At 36.7% G+C, this 26,970-nt stretch overlaps 1 protein-coding gene across 10 annotated transcripts in view; it reads left to right on the top strand.

Annotated features, from left to right (window-relative positions):
- The window catches only part of CASK (calcium/calmodulin dependent serine protein kinase), a 405,070-nt gene that overhangs the window by 81,318 nt on the left and 296,782 nt on the right, over nucleotides 1-26,970 (top strand). The gene's annotated exons all lie outside the window — the stretch shown is intronic.

Here is a 26,970-nt window from a genome sequence, read left to right as displayed (position 1 = left end):
TTGTCATTAGCTTCCTTGCCCTACAAGGAATACTAAAAGTCGTTATTTATGCTAAAAAGAAAAAAAATAATTTTTTTAATTTTTAATTTTTATGGGTATATAGTAGATATATATATTTATAGGTTACATGAGATATTTTGATACACAATCACATCAGGGTAAGTGGGGTATTCATCACTTCAAACATTTAACCTTTGTGTTACAAACAATCCAGTTATATTCTTTCAGTTATTTTAAAATGTACAATTAAATTATTAAATTATTTTTCACTGTAGTCACCCTGTTGTGCTAGCAAATACTAGGTCTTATTCATTCTTTCTATTTTTTGTACCCATTAACCATCCCTACTTTCCCCACCTCCCACCAGTCCCCCTGCCAACTACCCTTTCCAGTCTCTGGTAAGCACTCTTCTACCTGTATCCTCCTGACTTCAATTATTTTAATATTTAGCTCCCACAAATAAGCGAAACATGCAATGTTTGTCTTCCTGTGCCTGGCTTATTTCATTTAACATAATGGCCTCCAGTCCTATCCATGTTTTTGCAGATGACAGGATCTCATTCTTCCTTATGGCTGAATAGTACCCCATTGTGTATATGTACCACATTTTCTTTATCCATTCATCTGTTGATGGACACTTAGGTTGATTCCAAGTCTTGGCTATTGTGAATAGTGCTGCAGTAAACATGGGAGTGCAGATACCGCTTAGATATACTGATTTCCTTTCTTTTGGGTATATACCTAGGAGTGGGTTTGCTGGATTGTATGATGGCTCTATTTTTAGTTTTTTGAGGAACCTCCAAACTGTTCTCCATGGTAGTTGTACTAATTTACATTCTCACCAACAGTGTATGAGGGTTACCTTTTCTCTACATCCTTGCCAGCATTTGTTACTGCCTAACATTTAGATAATAGCCATTCTAAGTATAGTAAAAGGAAGTATAGTAAAAGTATAGTAAAAGGAATGACAAGAAATCAAAGTGGAACACCATAAAATATCTATTTAACACAAAAGGAGGCAGTATTGGAGGAATACAGGAACAAAAAAGACAGATAGAAAACCAGTAGTAAAATTACAAACATAAATTGTACCTTTTCAGTAATAATATTAAATATAAATGAATTAAACACTCGAATTACAAGGCAGAGATTGGGAACATGGATGAAAAACAGGTGAGATGGTATCTCATGTAGTTTTTTGCTGTCTACAAGAGACATACTTCAGATTTTAAAAATACATGTAAGTTGAAAGTAAATGAGTAGAAAAAGATACACAGTGCAAACAGTAACCAAAAGAGCTCTGAAGTGGCTATTACTAATATCAGATGAAATAGACTTTAATAATTAAATCAGAAATTTAATAATCAAACAGAAATTGTTACTAGAGATAAAGAAGGACATATTATAATAATAGCAGCATTAATCCATCAAGAAGATTTAGCAATTATAAACATATATGCACCTAAGAACAAAGCTCCAAAATACATGAAACAGAAAAAGACAATTTGAGGGAGAACAAGAGAATTCAGCAATAATAGTTGGAGACTTCAATACCTGACTTAATAATGGATTCAACAACTAAACAGAAGATCATTAAAGAAAGGGAAGGTGGATTTGGGCATCACTAGAAACCAACAAGACCTAACAGACATCTGTATAACACTCCACTCAACAACAGGAGACTATACATTCTTCTCAAGTACACATAGAATATTACCTAGGATAGACTGCATTAGCCCGTCAAATATGTCTCAATCAATTTAAAAATATCTGAAATCATACAAAGTATCTTCTCTGGCCACAATGGAATGAACCCAGAAATCAATAACAGAAACAAATTTGGGAAATTCACAAAGATGTGGAAATTAACATAGTAGCCAGTGGGTCAAAGAAGAAATTACAAGAATACTTAAAAAATACTCTGAGATGAATGAAAACAAAAATATAACATATCAATATTTATCAGCAAAAGCAGTGAGTGGGGGAAGTTTATTATTGTAAATGCCTATATTGAAAAGTAAGAAAGAGCTCAAATCAATAATTTAACCTTCCACTTTAAGAAACTGGAAAAGAATACTAAACTTCACAGGCAAAAATAAGGAAGTAATAAGGATTATAGGAGGCATAGAGACGAGAAAAAACAATGGAAGAAGTCAATAAAACCAAAAATTGTTTCTTTGAAAAGGTAAAAATAAAAATTGAGTATACTTCTTGAGTAAAACTGACTCAAGAAGAAATAGAAGATCTGAGTAAACCTGTGATAAGAATAGACTGATATGTACTCAAAATTTTCCCATAAAGGAAAGCCCAGGCCCAGATAGCTTAATGGTGAATTCTACTACATGTTTATAGAATTCATATCATTCCTTCACACATATTTCTGAAAAATAAGAGAGGGAACACTTCTCAACTTTTTCTGTAAGGCCTGCAATACCCTGATACCAAAACCAGACAAAGACACTGCAGGAAAGGACCAATATCCCTTATGAATATAAACACACATTCTCAAGAAAATACTATCAAACTGAGTTTAGCAATTTAAAAAATGTTCTATAGTTCTTCAGAAAGTTAAATCTAAGGTTATATGACCCAGCCATTTCACTGCTAGGCGTATGCCTAAGAGAAATGAAACATATATCCAGATAAATCTTGTATATGAATGTTCATAGCAGCATTATTCATAATAGCTGAAAGATAGAACCCAAATGTCTACCAACTGATGAATGTATAGACTAAATATGGTATATCCATACAATGGAATGATTTTTTCAACCATAAAAAGGAATGACATACTGATATAAGCTACAACATGAATGTATCTTGAATACATTGTGCTAAGTGAAAGAAGCAAGTCACATGAGATTACATATGTTCTATTCATGTGAAATTTCCAGAATAGGCAAATGTGTCAGAACAGAAGGAAGTAAATTAGTGGTTGCCCAGGGTATGGAGAGAGATGAGATAGGGAGTGTCTGGTAATGGGTATGGGATTTCTTTTTGAAGTGATTAAATGTTCAAAATTTGAACACAGTAATGGTTGCATGACTGTGAATATACTAAAATCCATTAAATTGTATACTTTGTGGACAAATTGTATGATAAGTTGAATAAGGATTTTTTAAGTACCACGAGTAAGTAGAATTATAACAGAAATTCAAGCTTGTTTAAACATTTAAAATCATTGTAGTACACCTTATTAATAGAAAAATGAACAACAGTCCACATGATCATCTCAACAGACAAAAAGCATTTACAAAATTCAACCCCCTTTCATGATAAAAACACTCAACAACCTACAAATAGAAGGAAACTTCTTTAACCTTTTAAAAGGCATCTAAGAAAAACCAAAGTCTAACTTTACATTTAATGTTGTAAGATAATTCTTTCTTCTGAAGATCAGGAATAAGATAAGAATATCTGTTCTCAATATGTTTATTCAACATTGTACTAGAAATTTTAGCCAGGGCAGTTATGCAAGAAATAGAAATAAAAAGCATCCAGATTGAAAAGGAAGACTTAAAATGCCCTCTATTTGCATATAACATTATCATGTATATATGAAAATCCAAAGAAATTCACAAAAAGACTTAGATGTAATAAGTGAGCTTAGCAAGATTGCAGGATACAAGATCAATATACAAAAACCAATTGTATTTCTATACACAAGCAGTGAAAAATCTAAAAATGAAGTTAAGAAAGCAATTCCATTTACCGTAGCATCAAAGAGAATAAAATCCTTAGGAAGATACTTAACCAAGGAAGTGCAAGGCTTATAAATGGAAAACTATAAATATTGTTGAGAAAAATTAAGGAAGTCCTAAGTAAATGGTAAGATCCCTCATGTTTGTCTACTAGAAGACTTAATGGTGAAGTGAAAATATTTCCCAAATTGATCTATGGATTCAAAATCCCTACTGGCGCTTTTTGTAAAAATTGGCAAACTGATCTAAAAATTTCCATGGCAAAACAAGGTACCCTGAATAGCCTTAACAATCCTGAAAAACAACGGACAAAGTCACATTTTTCAATTTCAGAATTTTTTTTTTTCTGGAGATGGAGTTTCACTCTTGTCATCCAGGCTAGAGTGCAATCTCGGTTCACTGCAACCTTCGCCTCCTGAGTTCAAGCGATTCTCATGCCTCAGCCTCCCGAGTAGCTGGGATTACAGGTGTGTGCCACCACACCCGGCTATTTTTTTTGTATTGTTAGTAGAGACAGGGTTTCGCCATGTTGGCCAGGCTGGTCTTAAACTCCTGACCTCAGATGATCCACTTGCCTCGACCTCCCAGGGTGCTGAGATTATGGGCATGAGCCACTGCTCCCAGCCCAGAATTTTTTATAAGCTACATCAATACACATAGTGTAATCCTGGCATAAGGATAGACATATAGGTTGATGAAATTGAATTAACAATCCAGTAGTAAATCCACATATTCACAGTCAAATAATTTTCAACTGTGGTGCCAAGATTGTTCAATGGAGAAAGAATAGTTTATTCAAAACAGTGGTATTGGGACAACTGGATGCTGACATGCAAAAGATTGAAGATGGACCTCTACCCCTCACCATATACAAAAATTAACGCAAAGTAGATCAAAGATTTAAATGTATGAGTTAACACCATGAAATTTTTAGAGAAAACATAGACATAAATCTTTATGACCTTGGTTTAAGTAATGGTTTCTTCATTATTACACCTAAAGCACAAGCAACTGAAGAAAAAAAATAGATAATGGGATTCATCATAATTTAAAATTTTTATGCTTCAATAGACACTATCAAGAAAGTAAAAAGAGGCTAGGTGCGGTGGCTCATGCCCATAATCTCAGCACTTTGGAAGGCCGAGGCATGCAGATCACTTGAGGTCAAGAGTTCGAGACCAGCCTGGCCAACATGGCAAAACCCTGTTTCTACTAAAAATACAAAAGTTAGCCAGGGGTGGTGGTGCATGCCTGTAATCCCAGCTTCCCAGCTACTCAGGAGGCTGAGGCATGAGAATTACCTGAACTCAAGAGGCAGAGGTTGCAGTGAGCCAAGATCATGCCACCGCAGTCCAGCCTGGGTGACAGAGTGAGACTGTCGCCCCCACCCCCCCCCCAAAAAAAAAGAAAGAAAAAGATAATACACAGCATTGGGGGAACTATTTGCAAATCATATATTTGATAATCTAGTATCTCAGGTATACAGAGAACTTTTTAAAAGTCAACAATAAATAAAAACAGATAACCTGATTAAAATGGTAATGGATTTGAATAGACATTTCTTCAAATAATATTTACAAATGGTCAGTAAACACATGAAAAGACATTCAGTGTCATTGGCTTTTAGGAAAATAGAAATCCAAACCATAATAAGATACCACTTCACACCCACTAAAATGGCTGTAGTACAACAAAACAAAACAAAAAAACCAAAAACAAACAGTAACATGTGTTGGCAAGGATTTGGAGAATTTGGAACCATCGTACATTGCTATTGGGAATATAAAATGATGTAACCGCTCTTGAAAAGTGTGGCAGTTCCTCAAAAGTTGAACTTAGAGCACCCTATGACCTAGCAATTCTCCTCCTAGGTATATACCCAAAAGCATTGAAAACATAGGTAGACAGGAAAACTGGTATGTGAATAGTCATTGCAGCATTATTTGTAGCAGGCAAATGTGGAAACAAACCAAACGTTCATCAACTGATGAATGGGTAAGCAAAATGAATATTACATACAATAGAATATTTATTGTTCAGCCTTAAAAAGGAATTAAAGGTATGCAAAACTGGTTCAACATTTGAAAATCAATTAATGTTATCCATCACGTCAACAAGCTAAAGAAGAAAAATTACTTGGTCATATTAGTAGATGGAGAAAAGGCAGTTGACAAAATCCAGCACCCTCAACTTGATAACAAACATTTACAAAAAAAACCCTACAGCTAACATCTTACTTAATGGTGAGAAACTAGATGTTTTTCCCCTAAAATTGGGAACAAGACCAGAATGTTCCTGTTCTCTACTCCTGTTCAACATCCTACCAGAAACCCTTGCTAATGCAATAAGACATAAGGAAATAAAAGCTATATGGATTGGGGGAAAAGAAGTAAAACTATCTTTGTTCTGAGATGACATGATTGTCTATGTAGAAAGTCCCAAAAATCCCAGAGAATCAACAACAACAAACTCCTGGAACAAATAAGGGATTATAGCAGGTTGCAGGTTACAAGGTTAACATATAAAAAGTCTATCGCTTTCTTACATGCCAGCAATGTGCAAGTGGAATTTGAAATTTAAAATATAACACATTATATTAACACCAAAATATTGAACTGCTTATGTATAAACATAACAAAATATATACAAGATACATACAAAGGAAATTTCTAAACTTTGATGAAAGAAATCAAAAAAGATCTAAATAAATATATATTCCATATTCGTGGATAACAAGACTCAATGTTGTTAAGAATCAATTCTTACCATCTTGATCTGTAGATTCAGTGCAATCCCAAGCATAATTTCAAGAAGTGACTTTGTGGATATTGACAAACTGATCTAAATTTTATATGGAAAGGCAAAAGATTCAGAATAGACACCATATTATTGAAGAATACGAACGAAGTTGGAGAACTGACACTACCTGACTTCAGTACTTGACTTCAATACCTTAAGACTACAGTAATCATGACAGTGTGGTATTGGTGAAGGAATAAGCAAATAGATCCATAGAATAGAATAGAGACCCTAGAAGTAGATCCACACCAATATTGTCAATAGATCTTTGACAAAGTAGCAAAGGCAAACCAATGGAAAAAAGATAGTCTTCTCAACAAGTGGTGCCAGAACAACTGGGCATCCACATGAATAAAAATGAATTTAGACATAGACCTTACATTTTTCCAATAAGTTTTTTCATAATACTTTTCCCCTTAGACCAGGAATAAGGCAAAGTTGATCAATTTTCACCATTCTTCTTCAACATATTTCTGGAAGCTACCACAGTAAGGGAAGAAAGGTAAATATAAGCATGTAGATTGGAACGGAAGAAATGAAACTGTCCCTGTTTGCTGATGACGTGACAGTCTACATAGAAAAATGAAAAGGAATCTACAAATAAAAAAAGAAACTCCTAGAACTAGTGAGCAAGTTTGTCAAGGATATGAGATAAACATACCAAAAATCAGCTATTTCTTTATACTCACAAAGAACACCTGGAAACCATAGTTAAAAGCATAATACCATTTGCAGTTGCTTAAAATAAAATGAAGTGCCTAGGTATAAATCCCACAAAACATACACAAACCTTGTATGGTGAAAACTACAGAACTCTGGTGAAAGAAATTAAAGATCTAAATAAATGAAGAGATGTACTCTGTTCAGGGATTGGAAGACTCAACATAGTAAATATATAATTTCTCCCCAAATTTATCTCTAGATTTGACCCAATTTCAATTAAAATCCTAGGAAGATTTTTTTATGGATATAGAAAGCTTATCCTAAAATATTTCTGGAAAGGAAAAAGAGTAAGAATAGCTAAAACAATTTTGAAAAACTATGATAAAGCGGGAGGAATCATTCTACCCACTATATAGTGGGAGGAATCATTCTACCCACTATATAGATTTATATAGCTATAGGAATTAATATAGGGTAGTACTGGCAGAGAGATAGACACGTAGCTTGATGGAACAGATTAGATTACCCATAAGTACCCCCACACAAGTACAGCCAAATAGTTTTTGAGAAAGATGCAAACCCAATTCAATGAAGAAAGGGTAATTTTTTTCTACAAATGGTGGGGAGCAATTGGACATCCATAGGCCAAAAATGAACCTCAATTTAAACCTCATGCCCTATAAAAAATTAACTCAAAATAGATCATAGATTTAAATATAAAACCTAAAGCTGCATGGCTTTTTTTTTTTTTTTTTTTTAAAAAGAGTCTCACTCTGTCGCCCAGGCTGGAGTTCAGTGGCGTGATCTTGGCTCACTGCAACCTCCCCCTCCCGGGTTCAAGTGATTCTTGTGCCTCAGCCTCCTGAGTAGCTAGCTAGCTGGGGCTACATGCACATACCACTATGCCTGGCTAATTATTGGTATTTTTAGTACAGACGGGGTTTCACCATGTTGGCCAGGCTGGTCTCAAATTCCTGACCTCAGGTGATCCACCTGCCTTGGCCTGCCAAAGTGCTGGGATTACTGGCATGAGCCACCACGCCCAGCCGAAATACATAACTTTTGAAAGAAAATGTACCCTAATATCATTACGACATGGAGGGAGATGAAGAATTCTTAGACATGACACTAAATGCACAATTCGTAGATGAAAAAAGAAAGAAAAAAAAAAAACCTCAACAGTAAAAAATAAAACAAATAGTCCAATTGGATAATGGTTAAAAGACATGAACATTTTTCCCAAAAAGGGTTATACAGGTTCTAAACAATTACATGAAAATATGTTCAACATCATTATCCATTAGGGAAATGCAAATTAAAGCCACAATAAGATATCACTCCACACTTAATAGAACAACTACAATAAAAAGGTGAGGCCAGGAGCAGTGGTTCACACCTGTAATTCCAGCACTTTCACAGGCTGAGGTGGGAGGATTGCTTGAGCCCAGGAGTTCAAGACCAGTCTGTGCAACGTGGGGAGACCCTGTCTCTTAAAACAAATAAATAACAATAATGACAATACCATATTCTGGCAAGGATGCAGAGAACTGGATCTTTCATGTATCTGGTGTGAATATAAAGTGGTACAGTCACTCCAGAAAAGAGTTAGGCAGCTTCTTTAAAATTCTAAAACATACATTTGCCATACAACCCAGCAGTTATACTCCTCGGAAATGTACATAAGTACATTCCTAAGGAAATGAAAACTTATGTTCACAGTAAGACCTGTAATCAAGTTTTTATAGCAGCTATACTCATCATAGCTAAAATTTGGAAAGTACCAAAATATCCTACAATGGGTTAATGGTTAAATGAATTGTGGTACATCTATACCATGGAATCCTACTGAGCAATAAAAATGAAAAATCTGATGCATGCAACTACTTGGATAGATCTCAAGAAATTCTACTTCGTTAATAAAAACTTATCTCTTAACTGTCGTGTACTGTATGATTTCCTTTATATAAGTTTCAAAGTGATAAAATTATAGAACTGGAGAACAGATTAGTGATTGTCAGGTGTGGAACTCTGCAAAGTTTAGGTGAGGATTGTGAGATGGGTGAGTGGGTGTGACTAGAAAGGGTTAGCACATGGGGTTTTTGTGGGAGATCATTATGTAGCAGTTCTATATCTCTATTTTGGTGGTGACTACTTGAATTTACACACAGTGATAAAATTGAATAGCTCTGCACATAGACACATGAGTGCGTGTAAAACTATTGAAATCAAAATAAAGTCTGTTGGTTGTATCAATAGTCAGTTTCCTGGTTTTGATATTGTACTACTGTTATATGCTACTATGGGGGAAAATGCGTTAAAGGTACACAAAATCTCTGTACTACTTTTGCAACTTTGTTAATGTACAATTATTTTAAAATTTTAAAAAATTGTAAAGTTTCCCTTATAAACTGTTTGCTCTTCCATGAAAGAGATAATTAGCCCACAAATATTTGGGAGTATAGGTAAAAACATTTTAACTAAAGGTTTTGATTTCCAAACAATCCAAATTGTTCTGTACAGGCAAACCCTGACTGATGTAACTGATAGCATCATCAAAAACTATCACTTGTTTTCCTCAAGAAACATGAATATTTAATAGATTTCATTTACATGGGGAATTTATATTCATTTTGTGGAATAGTTACTGGTTTAGTTAATTAATCTATATACCTTCCTTTGCATGCAGAAATCATTTGCCAAAACCTTTTATTCACAGTTGCATTTTCTTAGTGTCATCATTTGCTTGACTATGGCTTGCAGTTGATATTGTTAGAAGTAATCCGGCAAATTTCTTTTATTTATTTATTTATTTATTATTATTATACTTTAAGTTGTAGGGTACATGTGCATAACGTGCAGGTTTGTTACATATGTATACTTGTGCCATGTTGGTGTGCTGCACCCATCAACTCGTCATTTACATCAGGTATAACTCCCAATGCAATCCCTCCCCCCTCCCCCCTCCCCATGATAGGCCCCGGTGTGTGATGTTCCCCTTCCTGAGTCCGAGTGATCTCATTGTTCAGTTCCCACCTATGAGTGAGAACATGCGGTGTTTGGTTTTCTGTTCTTGTGATAGTTTGCTAAGAATGATGGTTTCCAGCTGCATCCATGTCCCTACAAAGGACACAAACTCATCCTTTTTTATGGCTGCATAGTATTCCATGGTGTATATGTGCCACATTTTCTTAATCCAATCTGTCACTGATGGACATTTGGGTTGATTCCAAGTCTTTGCTATTGTGAATAGTGCTGCAATAAACATACGTGTGCATGTGTCTTTATAGCAGCATAATTTATAATCCTTTGGGTATATACCCAGTAATGGGATGGCTGGGTCATATGGTACATCAAGTTCTAGATCCTTGAGGAATCGCCATACTGTTTTCCATAATGGTTGAACTAGTTTACAATCCCACCAACAGTGTAAAAGTGTTCCTATTTCTCCACATCCTCTCCAGCACCTGTTGTTTCCTGACTTTTTAATGATCGCCATTCTAACTGGTGTGAGATGGTATCTCATTGTGGTTTTGATTTGCATTTCTCTGATGGCCAGTGATGATGAGCATTTTTTCATGTGTCTGTTGGCTGTATGAATGTCTTCTTTTGAGAAATGTCTGTTCATATCCTTTGCCCACTAATCCAGCAAATTTCAAGATATTAAGGCTTATACTTTTAATTTTGTCATGCAAAATACTATAGAATATGCTTCCAGAACAGTTTGATCATGTATTTTTTAATTCCAGTCCCATATTTAATATATCAAATTATAGTTTGTAAATTTAATATTTAAAATGAAAAGACTAATTCTTTGAAACATTAATGAATTATGTTCATTATGTGATATAATGAATATGTCACATAATATAAATGTGCAATATTTTATTTTTGAGTTGTCAGATAATCATTTTGAGCATTGGTATTGTTATAGATTCTTAAGGATGATGAAATCCTTAAACGTTAATTGTGGTTCTGTGGAGAGAAGGGTTTTGTATTTCATGGAATAGTTTGAGCAAAACTGCTAGAGAACAGCTTCTAGCTGCTGTAATAATTTTCAACGAAACACCTCCTTTTCACAGTTCCTGATTATAATAGTAATTTAATTATTGTTTTGCTCATTGGCTAGTTTTTCCTAAAGGGGATTTCCCTTAGGTTTTTTTTTGTTTTTCTTTACTTTTAAAGCAAATTTTCTTTGTATAGAATTTCATGTATTTCTGTAGACCTTATATCTTTTTTTTCTACAGGGCAATTTCTATCTGTAGACCTTAGACAATAAGTTATGAGTACTGTTTTAGCAAACTGCGCATCTTTGGCTGTTTTTCCTAATGGTTTTGTGTATGTGTGTCTGTTTTGAATTTTTTCAGGCTAATGAGAGTCAACTTTAAATACGTCTGTTTCTTAATGATTAATTTTGCTGTATTATGACAAGCATTTCTGGATAACTGTATTTAAAATGAGATACAAATATTACAAATGTAAAATTTATACTTGTCTTGCTAATCAGATCCTGCTATTCTAGTGAAAAACTGCTGATGAATCTCTAAACCTGAGACAATTTATAGTGATTATGCCTGAGATCAACTGCATGGGAAAAGAAAACTTATTTCTTTCATCTTGTTTTTTGCCTTTTAGAAAACAGTGTAGATTGCCTACTTCTGAAAGTATGTGGCTATTTGTTAACTAAAATGACTCAAACTTGTTCAATATAATTCTAGGTATAAACATGGCTTGATATTACATGTAATATGTTGGCCATAATCCCCAATATCAACATTTTATTTGCAAATGTCTCTTAACCTGAATTTCTCATCTCATATGACTTCACTGTGTTGATGAGGAGGCTCGTGTTTATGTAATAGAGCTCTCAAAGCTCATTGGCTCACATATTCAATTTATCTTAGTATTATCTTAATGTTACATTCAGGAAATGTAGCAATATGAAAAAAAAAACTGAGATGAGTTTCTCTGCTCATTTTTTATTCCAAAATAAAGCAGCTTTTTAAAAATGTTTTTCCAGGCCGGGCACAGTGGCCAGGCATGGTGGCTCATGCCTGTAATCCCAGCACTTTGAGAGGCCGAGGTGGGTGGATCACCTGAGGTCAGGAGTTCAAGACTAGCCTGGCCAACATGGTGAAACCCTGTCTTTACTAAAAATATTTATTTTTAATGTTTTTCCTCTACTATATGTGGAATTTGTGTTTCACAAGTTAAAAAGTGCTTTTTATCATTGTTGTTCTCTTTTTCTATACAAATAGCTACCTATTTTCTTTCAAATCTGTATTTTGCTAGCTTTTACATTATGTGACGTAGAGAATTCCTTAGGAAACTGTGGGAATAGAAAATAGATGAAGACAGAGAATTTGGTGGGTTGACATAACCCTTGATATATGGGCTACAGTAGCTGGAAAATTCAGTCTATACACTAGATACAAGATGAATTTTGCAGTGTACTTGCTAATTAAAATTTGAGTCTGAAGAATTAGATGAGGGGTGTTCTTGGATGTATTGAATAAGTTACCATTATCCCATCTATGTGAAGAGCCTTTGGAAATAACCTAAGAAGTGTCTTTTGTTATTAAGTTTCCTCTGTAAGAAATTTGTATTACACAATTAAATAATACATGTCAGATAGAAAATATAATAAATTCCAACTTAGGAGACAGTTTATTCAAAAGAATTATTGCAAGGGGGAGAGAGAAACTATTGCAATAGGGAGTGGGGTCTATTTTAATAGAGAGAACACTCTCACCGTAAGATCTATGAGTATCTCAAGGGTTAGGCAAAAAATATTTTTCTTTTATGGGAGGAATAACCAAGATTAGAAAGAACTTGGTAGGAGGAAGTGGGAAGGCCTGGGGGAAGGAGAGAAGCTTAACCAGATTGTTTAACAAGCAACTTCAGACTGGGTGTAAGAGCTCCTAATTGTTCACAAAAACTTCTATACAATATCAAGCACGAATAATTTTAAGGGAACCACTTTTCAAATTCTTACTTCTATATATACTCTTCGTAAACTTGATATACTTAAGAAAATGTCTGTAATGGACATAGAAGTTCTCCTTTCTCATATCCCCTTTCACAAATTTTTCTTTTCTCATTTTACTATCGTCCTTCCTCTTACCCATCCAGAATCTTAATTGTGGTGTGTTACAAGATCTGTTGTAATATGTATCAAAACTTCCAGGGCGCCAAACGAAAGGACAGTTTGAAAATTGGCATCATTGTTGAGAAAGTGAATAACTCTGAAAGACCAATAACATACTTTTTCAAGTTAGGTCTATTCTTGCTTTGCTTTCAACAAAATTGATGGATGACCTTATCAATTTGTAAGTTGATGGATTATTAAGAGTAATTTTTGTGGCTCACTCCTATAATCCCAGCACTTGGGGAGGCAGAGGTGGGCAGATCACCTGAGCCTAGGAGTTGAAGACCACCCTGGGCACAACATAGTAAAACCCCATCTCTACAAAAAATACAAAAAATTAGCTGGGCATGGTGGCATGTGCCTGTAGTCTCAGCTACCTGGGAGGCTGAGGTGGGAGGATCGCCTGAGCCCGGGAAATCGAGGCTGCAGTGAGCTGTGATTGTGCCACTGCACTCCAGCCTGGGCAACAGAGTAAGATCCTTTCTCAAAAAAAAAGGAATTTTTATTAAGTCATTATAATTCATGGTATATAACTCAAAAAGATTGCTTTAACAGAACTTCATCTATTCCTCTATACTTGGTTTTTTTTCAAATAGGTTTATTGAGATATAATTCACATACCATAAAACACTCCTTTAAGTTGTATAACTCAGTGGATTTTAGTATATTAAGAGTTGTGCAACTGTCATTGCTACCTATTTTCAGAACATTTTCATCTCCCCCAAAAGAAACCCTGTACCTTTTCATAGACACCCACTATTTTCCCCCCTCCTGGTCTCTGGCAATTACCAGTCTACTTTCTATTTCTATGTATTTGCCTTTTTTGGACATTTCGTATAAATGGAAACATACAATATGTGTTGCATCTGGCTTCTTTCGCCTTACATATTTTCAAGGTTCATCCATGTAGTAGCAGGTGTCAGTACTTTATTCCTTCTTATGACTGAATAATATTCCATTGTGTAGATATATATCAATTCATTAGTTGATGTACATTTGGGTTGTATCCGTTTTTTAGCTGTTAGGTATAATCCTGATCCTCGTTATTCAAGGATTCTTTATTTAAAAATTCACCTAATTGATAATATTTATAACCCCCAAACTCATACTCTAGGCGTCATGCACAGACATGTGCAAAGTGATGACAAATTTGAATCATTCAACATGCACATTCCCAGCTAAGGTCAGACAAGGCAACACTCTTCTATCTTGTTGTTTGGGCTCTCATACCATAAATGAGTTCCCTTTTCTATGTCTACTTAGTTCCACATTTTCGCCCTTTTGTGTTTTTTGCTGATGATTTTGCTTCTTAAAGTGGCCCCCAAGCATAGTGTTGAGTGCTGTATAGTGTTCCTAAGTGTAAGAAGGCTGTGATGTGCCTTACAGAGAAAATACATATATTAGGCCGGGCGCGGTGGCTCAAGCCTGTAATCCCAGCACTTTGGGAGGCCGAGACGGGCGGATCACAAGGTCAGAAGATTGAGACCATCCTGGCTAACATGGTGAAACCCCGTCTCTACTAAAAATACAAAAACCTAGCCGGGCGAGGTGGCGGACGCCTGTAGTCCCAGCTACTCGGGAGGCTGAGGCAGGAGAATGGCGTAAACCCGGGAGGCGGAGCTTGCAGTGAGCTGAGATCCGGCCACTGCACTCCAGCCTGGGCGACAGAGCGAGACTCCGTCTCAAAAAAAAAAAAAAAAAAGAAAAAAAGAAAATACATATATTAGACAAGTGTCATTCAGGCATGAGTTATAGGGCTGTTGGCCATGGGTTCAGTGTTAATAAATCAACAATATATATGAAATAACATGTCTTTAAACTGAAACACACATATAGTAAGGTTATGTAATGATCTGTGGACAAATATGGTGCAACCAGAGATTCACAGTAACCTGTATTTTCCCGAAGGAACAGTGTTTCTGTGTTTCCTCATTCAGTGTTTGTGTTGACTTTATAGAATATAAGTACTGCAAATAATGAAGATTGACTGTATATGGTTTCATGTAACATACAGTTTCAGTTCTCTTGGGTGTATACCCAGGAATAGAATTGCTAGGTCATATGATAACATTGCTTGTTTTGTGAACAAGGGTTCTTAGTGTTTACATCTATAAAAGTGAAAATAGGAATAGAATTTGTATTGAGCGCTGTCTTATTCTACCAGATGCAAGAAAGTGAGATCCTTGGTGGGCTGGTGTGGAACTGGCCCCATGACACACAGGAGTGTCACCTTTTGTGCCACTTCCATAGACATAACTTCCAAGGACCCCTGAAGAGACATGTCCAAGTGGAAGAAATCACCACATTCAGGAAAGTCCAAAGCTGTTCAATTATAGTTTTCCTAGAGTAGACTGTTTTCTTTGTTCATTATACCAGCTTTCCACCATCTGTCTCACTTTCCTCTTTCCCAGTTCCTAGATGGCTGGTTTATGAGATTGAATCTAGAGAGTATAAGCCTTACATACAAAGTTGATGAGCCTACAAGTGGGTTAAAGCTTAGTGTTTTATTTTTTTTTAAGTTTTGTGTTTTTTAAAAAGCATTTTCATATGAACTGTTGCTTATTTATTTATTTATTTATTTATTTATTTTGAGACGGAGTCTCACTCTGTCACCCAAGCTGGAGTGCAGTGGTGCTATCTCAGCTCACTGCAACCTCCGTCTCCTGGGTTCAGGCGATTCTCCTGCCTCAGTCTCCCGAGTAGCTGGGATTACAGGCGTGCACCACAATGCCCGGCTAATTTTTTTGTATTTTTAGTAGAGACAGGGTTTCACCATGTTGGCCAAGCTGGTCTCGAACTCCTGACCTCAGGTGATCAGCCCACCTCGGCCTCCCAACATGCTGGGATTACAGGCATGAGCCACCACACCTGGGTGAACTGTTGCTTTATAATATCTCAATTGTTTACTTCTTTGATAGCATGAATAATTTACTATATGATTAAAAGACTTTAGTGATGGTACATCAAAAAGAGTAGTATCTACAAACAGAAGCAGTTTTGTGCTTGTTTGTAGTAAAGACTGTGTCTATAACTGAGTCAGTAAGCATATTCTCCTTTTTAATTACTGCCATGTACTAATCAAACACTATTTAAAATGCCAGGCATGTTGCTAGGTGCTGTTCATATCTGTTGTCTTATCTTCAGAGAAACCTTGCAAAAAAATACTTTATCTACATTTTGCAATTGAAGATTAAAGAAGTTAAATAACTTTTGGATTGATGTACAGGAAGTGGTAGAGCCAGGTGAATCCAAGTTGGTCTGTTTTTTGGACTCCAAAAGCTATATTTTTCCCACATCTCAGGCTGTTAACCCTCACCCTTTATATCCTAGTGCCCAGCTACTTTATGTGTCCTGCACCCCCAAACCCAAAAGTGGTGCTTGTGTGAAGTGAAGGTAGAGAGTTTTGTTTTTCTGGATTTGTTTTTTCACAGCTTTACTCTGACCATCTAGAACTATGCCTGGCACAATATAGGTAATACTTATTGAGTGAATGAAGGAATGCCATGTAAGTTTTGTGAATTTACTGAGGAGTCTCGGGATGGTGCAGTAAGGGAACAGTGTGACAGTTGATGAACAAAGGAAGGTTTCTGCTTTTTGGCAAAGATTACATCTGTAAAAGGTAAATAGGCTGAGTAACACTTTCATGATCAGGACTCCAAAGCTGGGCTATAAAAACACATTATTCTAATCCATGTTTATCTATCACTTCTTACCTGGCTGGCATGCTAGTTTATCCAAACTACTTTATTGTACACGATTGTTGTGCAGATTGCTATTAATATAATGAGGTCATATAATTAGTTATGGTAGTAGATGGTGACCCTTCTCAAACTATGAGGAAGATGTTTAGGTATCCTCAAATTCTGCAGAGATCCCAGAGACAGATTAGGAAGTCTCATAGATGGACAAAAGACTTGAAAGATATTTCAGAGGCTGGACACGGTGGCTCATGTCTTTAATTCCAACACTTTGGAAGGCCGAGGCAGGAGAATCACTTACGTCCAGGAGTTCAAGACCAGCCTGGGCAACATAGTAAGACCCGATCTCTACAAAAAATAAAAAATTAACCAGGCATGGTGATGTGTGCCTGTAGTCCTAGCTACTTGGGAGGGTAAGGTGGGAGGATTGTTTGGGCCTGGGAGGCTGAGGCTGCAGAGTGAGACCCTATCTCAAAAAAAAAAAGAAAAAAAAAGATATTTCAGAAAAAAATGTATCCACATGAACAGTAAACAATGCACAACTCCATTAGTCATCAGAGAAATGCAAATTAAAACCTCAGATACCACTGCATTCCTAACAGAATGGCTAAAAAATGAAAATGACAGTTCCAAAGTGGCAGTGAGGATGGAGAGCCACCAAAACTCTTACTGCTAATAGTGATGCAAATTAGTTTAACCACTTTGATAAACTGTTCAGGAATATCTACCAAAGCTGACATATATATTTATCTTGTGACCTACCATTTGCATCCCTGGGTATATACACAACAGAAATGTCTTAACATATGTTCACCAAAAAAACAAAAACAAAAACAGGTACAAGAATGCTTTTAGCAGAATTCTTCATAATAGCCCTAAATTGGAAACAACCCAAATGTCCAACAGTAGTGAAATGACATAAATAAATACCACTGTATTCATACAGTGGAGCACAACAAAGCAGTGAGAATGGATGGACCTTTGTTACACAAAAAAACACAGATGAATCTCACAAGCATAATGATAAGTGAAAGAAGCCAGGCTTAAAAAACTACCTACTCTATGATTCCATTTATATAAAGTACAAAAACAGTGTAACTAATGTATGAAGTTTGAGGTCAAAGTAGTGGTTACCGGAGCGGGAAAGTAGTGACCTGGAGGGGACATGGTGGGAGCTACGGAGGTGCTGGTCATGTTCTGTTTCTTGATCTGGACGCTGGTTAAGTTCGCTGAAAATTCATCAAGCTGTATATTTATGATATTTGTATGAAGGATGGGTATACATTGTCCAAAGGGAAAGAGTGGAGCAGTTTTATTTTGGCAACTCATGTGGTCTGGCATAAAGATCTGTCTGGGCTATTTAAATATTTATATTTTGCATAATGGGGATCTGACTTGTTCACAAAAGCACTCATTCAGTCTTGGGGAGAAAAGGGTGATGCGATACCTGTTCTGTGCCAAATGCTAAGTACTGGGATATGTAAAAATAGAAAGGAAACATAGGTATCTTTAACTCTAGTAATCCAGACATAAGATGCTCTTCCTCAATAGTAAATGCTAAAGAGACAGAGTGACTCAGGGTACAGGTGAATCTGCTTTGTTATCCTTATTGGTTACTTTAAAAATAATGACAAAAGGCATTGGTGCAAAATGTATCTAAAGTTACAACGTAAGTGCCATTTCTAAAGCGTTTTGGAAAAAATTCCACTAGTCTATTTGAATTGGCCTTGTGTTGTCTGTGGTGTTTGGCTTTCTCTTGGGTAGCTTAAATTTCCTTCCCATCAGTATAGCAGATTTTATCTATTTTGTTTACTCTTCAGAAATAACTGCCAGGAGATTTTTAAGGCTACTGATTGAGGAATGATTGCCAAATTACCCATTTTTTGTGTAAAGGCAGTAAGCAATGCCAGCTTTCTGAGGAGCTTCACCAATTTGTCTCTATAATGTGTAGTATTTCTTAACAGTTTTAATATATGAATGAAAATACTACCAAGTTTCTCCTGGATCCCCACCCTTGTTCATTCAGTGATTTTTTTTGCTGAGGTTTGGAAATGAACCTTTTGTCTTTTTAGTATGATCCTCTTCCCTCATGTCATTTGAAAATACCCATCTCTTGCACGAGACTAAGAACAATGCTGTCCTGTTGAGTTCTTATAAAATCCAAAGAAAATGTAAGTACTAAGTGGATGATAGTTAAAGGGTTTACAGCTTTTCTTACAGATCCACCAAAGTAGGAAAATAATGAGAAGAGTTGGAGTCAGACATGCCAGACGTTCCAAATCTGCCCTGTAGTTCCATAAACCTCAGCTTTCCTAGTTGTCAAATGAGGAGAATGATACTGTCCTCATGGGGCTGGTGCAGGGATTAAGGGTGATGATATCTGTGAAGCATCTCAGCTTAGTGCTTAGCACACTGTAGGTGGTCAGTAATTTTCCTGTTCTCTGTTGTGATTTATCCTCTATTAATTCTGGAGTTATCTTTTTCTTGCCTACCTCAATCCATTCTCTACAATTTCCATTTGTTTATTTTAATTATTTTGTCTTCCTCTTACTTTTTTTCCTAAATAAATCTACCGGAGAGTAGTTTTTGTGGACTCTGACAGGACGTACATTTTTCTTCTTTTAATAATGTTAAAACAGATGTCCAAAAAAACCTTTAAATAAAAAACCAAACGTGTTCAAGGAAGTTACTGTGTTTTCTAAACTCTGTCACCAGGGTGGCTGATATTATTAATTTTCTACTCATTAGTCTGAAATGCTTATTGAAGACTGCTGATTTAGGAAGTATGGACCTGCTATGGTCTGCATGTTTATGTCCCCCACCCCAAATTTATATGTTGAATACTAATTGTCGAGGTGATGGTATTAGAAGATGGTGCCTTTGGAAGGGCTCTGCCCTCGTGAATCGGATTAGTGCTCTTATAAAAGATGCCTAAGAGAGATCCCTTGCCCCCTCTACCATGTGAGGACACAGTGAGAAGATGCCACCTATGAACCAGAGAGCAGCCTGCATTAGATACCAGGTCTGCTGGTACCTTGATCTTGAACTTCCCAGTCTCTAGACCCATGAGAAATAAATTACTGTTGTTTATAGACCACCTAGTCTATGGTATTTTGTTATAGCCAGCCCAAACAGACTAAGACAGGGCCCTTTTATGTTCTGGCTTACCATATTTAACTATGGCTATTTTACTAGTCAGAACCCCTCTTTTCTCTAGTGTATGTTTCTGTGACTTAGATTTAGTTTGAGGGCATTTTCATGTTTACTTTTTTCTTAAAAATTTTCTCAAGATTATTAACAGATGCCAAGTGAATTTCCCTCGCCCATTTCAATTTTATATGGTATCTCTTTTAGATCTTTCTCTTAAAGTAAATGCGTTACATTGTATTTTTAAAACACTTTTTGCCTTAATAAACTGCTAACACTTCAGTTAAGAGGAGTTAATAACAGTTTCACGAATGCACATTGAAAATGATGGAAATTATTCAGGAGATTCCATTAGTCAATAATTATTAAAATTAAGCCAAAAATAATGAAAGGGATACAATTACACTAAAGTGATATTTATGTCTTATAAAGGTTTCTCTTAAGTGAAAATTGACAATTATTAGACTAGCCATACACAAAATCTGGTATTTTAAAATTAATCTTGGCTGGGTGTGGTGGCTCACACTCATAATCCCAGCACTTTGGGAAGTCAAGGTGGGCAGATCACTTGAGGTCAGTTCGAGACCAGCCTGGCCAACCAACATGGTGAAGCCCTGTCTTTACCAAAATACAAAAATGAGCCAGACATGGTGGTATGGACCTGTAGTCCCAGCTACTCAGGACACTAAGGTGGGAGAATTGCTTGAACCCAGGAGGCAGAGTTGCAGTGAGCCAAGATGGCGCCACTGCACTCCAGCCTGGGCAGCAGAGTGAGACCCTGTCTCAAAAACAAAACGAAACAAAAAACTAAACCAAGGGCCAAAATGGTGTGGTGACAGGGAAATATTTTCTATTTTCCCTTATAAAAGAGACTCCAGAGTGCTGACTCACCCCTTTCACCTACCATGTGAGGACACAGTGATTACCATTGATTAATGTCTAAGAATATATTGAAGAAAATACTACATCAGCCTAACAGGGAAACTGGCACAGTTTCGTTTCCACTATATTTGAGTGGTTAGAGAAGTCACAGAGCCCACCTGATTGGAAGGAGAAAGGATGTAGATCCCACCTCTGGATGGGAGAGATGACAAAAAAATTTCTGCCCATCTTTAATCTGCCACATCAAGTAATTTTAAAGTTAAACTTTGTTGTCTTAATGTTTGAGTGAGATTGTAGTAGTTGATGCTACTCCATTCCAAAGCAGTACTAAAATCCTACCAGAGGATCAAATGTCCTCATTAAGTCCCAATTCAGGATACATATGACAGCAGTGAATAATTTGTCACTCCGAATAGGAGACTAAAATAAGGACATATCATGTTCCACAATTACAGACTATTTAAAATCCAGTCTGGCACTGTTTGTTAAAACAGAATTTTAATGTTTTTGTAATCAAAAGATAGGGAAATTATTTCAGGCAGGCTGTTTTTATAATTTCATTTTGTCATTCTTAAGAGTGAATAATATAAGGAAACAGGTAGTGATTGCTTTTTGAACTATAAAGTGCTTTTCATTTTTAGTAAGAGGTTTATGTCTATAAAATAATCTGAAAAGATAGATCATCTGCCAACCAGTGGTAGAGTATCTATTGGAAGGCTCAGGACTCCTGAAACACATCATAAAATTGTCATGTAATTCTTAGAGCTGAGGGCAGAGCTAGTTTGATTTCATCACAATAGGCAGATATTGATGGATTAACTTTGAGCATTTCATGAAATAAAACATACTTTGCTGTTTTTGGTTTATAATACATTTTAAAACATTTGATTCTGAAACAAAAATTCTAAAGCTGGTAATTGTCTTTCCGTTGATTCTATATGTGACCAGTTTAATTTTTATAATTCAGGGCAATGAAAGAATTTGCTGGGTATCTAGAGTGACTATTTTATCACTTTAGATAATCTAGTCCAATCAAAGGCCTCTTAAGCCCAGTAATAACAGTTTTGGTTATTTTTTTTCCCAGGTGGGGTAGTGTATCAATCAGGGTCCAGTTAGGAGACAGAAACCAAACAGTAATTTAATGTGTTTCTTCTGACTTTTAAAAAATTTTTGTTGGTACAGAGTAGGAGTGTATATTTATGGGGTACATGAGATGTTTTGATATAGGCATGCAATGTGTATTCATCACATCATGGAAAATGGGGTATCTGTTCCCTCAAGCATTTATCCTTTATGTTGCAAAAAAATCCAATAATACTCTTGCAGTTATTTTAAAATGTACCATTAAATTGTTATCTGCTATAGTCACCCTGTTGTGATTTCAAATACTAGGTCTTTTTCAGTAGTAATTTAATTTGAACAAGCAAGGTTTAGCGTAAGGAATTATTGCCAAGGGGTTGGGGTAATTGGCTAGTAAGAATTAGAGAACTGTGAAAAATACAGGCATAAGGAACAGCTGCTATTCCAATGGCTGAGATAGAATGCTCAAGGAAAAGGTTTGGCCTTCCTCCTGGCAGCACTAAGATCTGAACCTTGTTGAAGAGAACATGGCCATGGCTCACCAGATCACAGTGAGGTTCACTGAGACACCATGCTAGTGGAACTCATTGGAAATCTGCCCTCTGGAGTCCAGGGGAAGCCATCCTTAGGGACAGACCTCTGAACATGCAGCAAGCTCCCTGAGGGGCTGCTGGGGGAAGTCAGTAACAAGGAGAGTACCTTACCAGCAGCACTCTGCTGCATAGGCACCTGAAAGGAGTTCCAAGAGAAGCTGTGCATGGAAAGGTGCATGCTGCTGGCCACTGTGCACTGCAGATAAACTGCACACACTGCAGGAGCCTGATGAGAAAAATGCTGGAACCGGGACAATAGAACCCTTTCTCCTTCGGTGCCCATCCAGTGCCCTTTATGGACAAAGCTTAATGTTGTGCCAGCTGGAAGAATATTCAGTCAGTCTCCAGTAGTGCAGAGCAGGCAATGAAGTGTGGATTTGGAGCTGACAGACAATAGATTGATAAGTGGCATGAGGAGAGGAGAGATTGTGTATATGACAGTGAGTATAGTTTTGATGACATGTATCAAGCAACCCCATTCATTATTCTTGACAATGTTTTTATTTCATTTTGCTTTTTTTTTCTCCTTTAAGGAGACTCATTCAATACAACTTAGTGGTATAGGGCTTAAGGAAGGAAATGCCCACATTTTTGCTTCATATGACTAATTGGATAGTGGTGCTACTTAATTTTATTCAAATGGATACTATCAAAGGGTCAGGGAGAATAAATGAATTTTTGACATCTTGCATCTCAGTAACTTTTGAAATATAAATGTTGATAAGTTAAATATTTTAGTCTAAAATTTAGGACCACAGTCTGAACAAAAGAGAAAAGATTTGAAAATCTTCATCATTTGGGTAATAGATGAAACTTCAGAGACACCTATGATTGCTTAAAGAAAGTGCATTAAAAGGCCACAATGAAAAAAAATGGTCATGAGGAACCATTTTTGGTCATGAAAAATGGTCATGAGGAATGATCCTGAGGAACACCTAAATTTAAAGAAAGGATGGAAAGAAACAGAGGAAACCAGGAGGGGGAAAGAGAAGTAAAAGAATTATTATCAGAGAATGCTGTCATAGACGCTGAGATCAAAAATATTTTCTGTGTTGTCAAATGCTATAGAGAAGCCAAATGAGGGAATAACTGTAATGTCTGTGGAATTTGGCAACATGGAAACAAGTGTGAAGCTTGGCCAGAGCAATTTCGGTGTTGCACTGGGGACAAAAGCAAGATTGTAGTAGGCAGAGGAAGGAACGGGGAGTGAGGAAGCGGGAAAAATAAATATAGGATAATTTTCAAACGGCTAGACTGAGAAGAGGAGAGAGAAACAGTCATAGATGGAGGGGCATGTGGAGCAGGGGTGGAGATTAAAATGGGAAGGATTCCAGTATCATTTTTTTTCCTTTTTTGCCGAAAGAGAACGCTAAGAGGAAAGAAAAGGGTGCATTGATGGACTGAGATCTTTGATGGGCAGCAGGTGGAGGGTGGGCAACTCTTCCATCAAGACCAAAAGAAAGTCAAGGTACTGATAGAGCTAGGCCTGCAGGCAGGAGAAGGAACCAGAGGATGTCCCTCAGCTGATGGCCTGATTTTCAGCAGGTGGGAGGCAGAGCCACCTACTGAGAGTAGGCATGGTAGTAGAGAGTAGAGAGATAAGAGAGTTAGTAATAGCACCTTAGAGGTTAAGAGAGATAAGAAAAATTGCTAGGCTGCCTCAAGGCCCCTCCCCCCGCCACCTCCCTTAGGCTAAATGCAAGGAATTTGTAGCAGTGCTTATCAACATGCAGATATGATTTCTCTCAGCAGTACTAAATAGCCTATAATTGAGGAAAGGAAAATTGTATGGAAAGGAAAATAGCCTATAATTGAGGAAAGGAAGATTGTGCTAGAGTGAGAAGTATTACACACAGCAGACATGATGGACGAAGGAATCAAGAGAGATGAAAGTAATAGTAATAGCAAGAGAAAAGACCATGGAGCTGGATGGGGAGGAAGATTTTAGAGGTGTATCAAACATGTTATAGTTGGTCAGTCTCCTCACCAGTCACAGTAGTTGTCACGACATCACCGTAAGAGGGACAATAGTGTGGTGAGTAAGAAAAGGAAGTTAATTTCAGGAGACTTGGGTTCAAATAATGATCCTGCCATTTATTTATTTTGACCTTATGAAAGTTACCTAACTTCTAAGCAAGCCCGCATTTTTTTTTTCTTTTTCTTTTTCTTTTTCTTTTGGAGACGAAGTCTCCCTCTGTCGCCAAGGCTGGAGTGCAGTGGTGCCATCTCGGCTCACTGCAACCTCTGCCTCCCAGCTTCAAGTGATTCTCCTGCCTCAGCCTCCCAAGTAGCTGGGACTACAGGTGCACGCCGCCACCCCCAGCTAATCTTTTGTGTTTAGTAGAGATGGGGTTTCACCATGTTGCCCGGCTGGTCTCGAACTCCTGAGCTCAGGCAATCTACCCGCCTTAGCCTCCCAAAGTGCTAGGATTATAGATGTGAGCCATCGCACCCGGCCGCCTGAATTTTTATACATAGTAAATGCTCAACAGATATTTAATATGGAGTGATAATTTCAAGAAAAAAGAAGGTGCAATACAACATATTAGAGATGCCATTCTGGCACAAAGAAACAAGTCAGTGCCCGCTCTAATTTTAATTTAAGATTACAATAGCCAGTTTTGATTAGAATATTTTGCTTCACCACAAGGTACTGTGGCTGCATAACAAATTACCCCAAAACTTAGTGTCATAAAGCAACTATTTAATATACTACAGCTTCTGGGACTCTGCAATTTAGACAGGGCAAATCTGGGTCGTGAGCTAGAAGACTCGAGGGCTAGGGCAGGAATCTTCTAAAGGCTCACTAACTCACATCTGGCCATTGATGCTGGCTGTTGACTGAGAGACTTTAACTGGGAACTTTGGCTACACTTGATGTGACTTCTCTATGTGAAAAGTCTTCCTCATAGCATGGCAGCTGAGTTCCAAGGGCAAATATTGAGAGAGACATCCTTTTGCTCAGAATAATGGTCTTGAGATTCATCCCCATGTCTGTTGTATTAGTACTTTTTAAATTGGTTAGTAATGTTCCATTTCATGCATATACCGAAGTTTTTAAATCCGTTTTCTTGTTCTTAGAAATATAGGTTGTTTCCAGTTTGGGGCTTAGTAAAGCTGCTTTGAATGTTTGAATGTAAATCTTTTGAGTTGGACATATTGTCACTTCTCTCACATAAATGCAGGAGTGCAGTTACTAGGTCATTAAGAAACTGCCAAACTATTTCCCATAGTGGTTGCACTATTTTATGTTACTACTGGTAATGTGTGAGAGTTACAGCTTTTCCACATCCTTGCCAATACTTGGTATTGCCATCCTTTTTAATTTTAGCCATTCTGGTCGGTCGATGTGTCATGATATTTCTTGTGGTTTTCATTTGCATTTACCTTATGACTAAAAATGTTGTACTTATTAGCCATTCATATATCTTTGTTGAACTATATCTTCAGATCTTACACCTATGTCTATTTTTCATTGAGGTGTGTGTCTTTTGTATTAAGTGGAGTTCTTTATATATTCTGGATACACTTCCTTGGTCAAATATACATATTGCAAATATGTTCTCCCAGTTTGTAACTTTCCCTTTTATATTCTTAATGGAATCTTTAAAAGAGTAGAAGTTTTTCATTTTGATGAAGTCCAGTTTACAGTTTTTTTCCTTCATGGTTCATAATTTTTATGACCTAAGAAAATTTCACCTACATCAAATTTGTGAAAATTTTCTTTATGTTTTCTTGTATAATTGTAGTTTTGGCTAGGTTTGTGATCCACTTTAGCATAAGAGTTGTATATCATGTGAAGTGTAAGGGTTGAGATTCATGGGTAGCCATTCGCTCCAGCACTCTTTGTTGAAATAACCCTATTGAGTTATTTTAGCACCTTTATCAAAAATAATGTGTTGATCTATTTTCTGCACTTTCTATTCTGATCTGTATGTCTATCCTTATATCAGATTCACACTGTCTAGATTGTTCTATATTAAGTCTTAAAATCCAGTAGCCAAAATCCTACAATTAGGATTTTGTGTTTAGGCTATTCTAGGTTACTTACATTTTCATAAACAATTTAGAGTAAATTTGTCAATTTCTGCAATGAAGCATGAGATTTTGATTGACGTTCCTTTTTTTTTTTAAAAAAAGGAGTCCCGCTCTGTCGCCCAGGCTGGAGTGCAGTGGCCCGATCTCAGCTCACTGCAAGCTGCACCTCCCAGGTTTACGCCATTCTCCTGCCTCGGCCTCTCGAGTAGCTGGGACTACAGGCG

The sequence above is a fragment of the Macaca thibetana genome, chromosome X, assembly GCF_024542745.1.
Source record: "Macaca thibetana thibetana isolate TM-01 chromosome X, ASM2454274v1, whole genome shotgun sequence".
NCBI classification, from domain to species: domain Eukaryota; kingdom Metazoa; phylum Chordata; class Mammalia; order Primates; family Cercopithecidae; genus Macaca; species Macaca thibetana.
The sequence above is the reverse complement of the archived record's forward strand: the minus strand, read 5'-3'. Positions and strand labels throughout refer to the sequence as shown.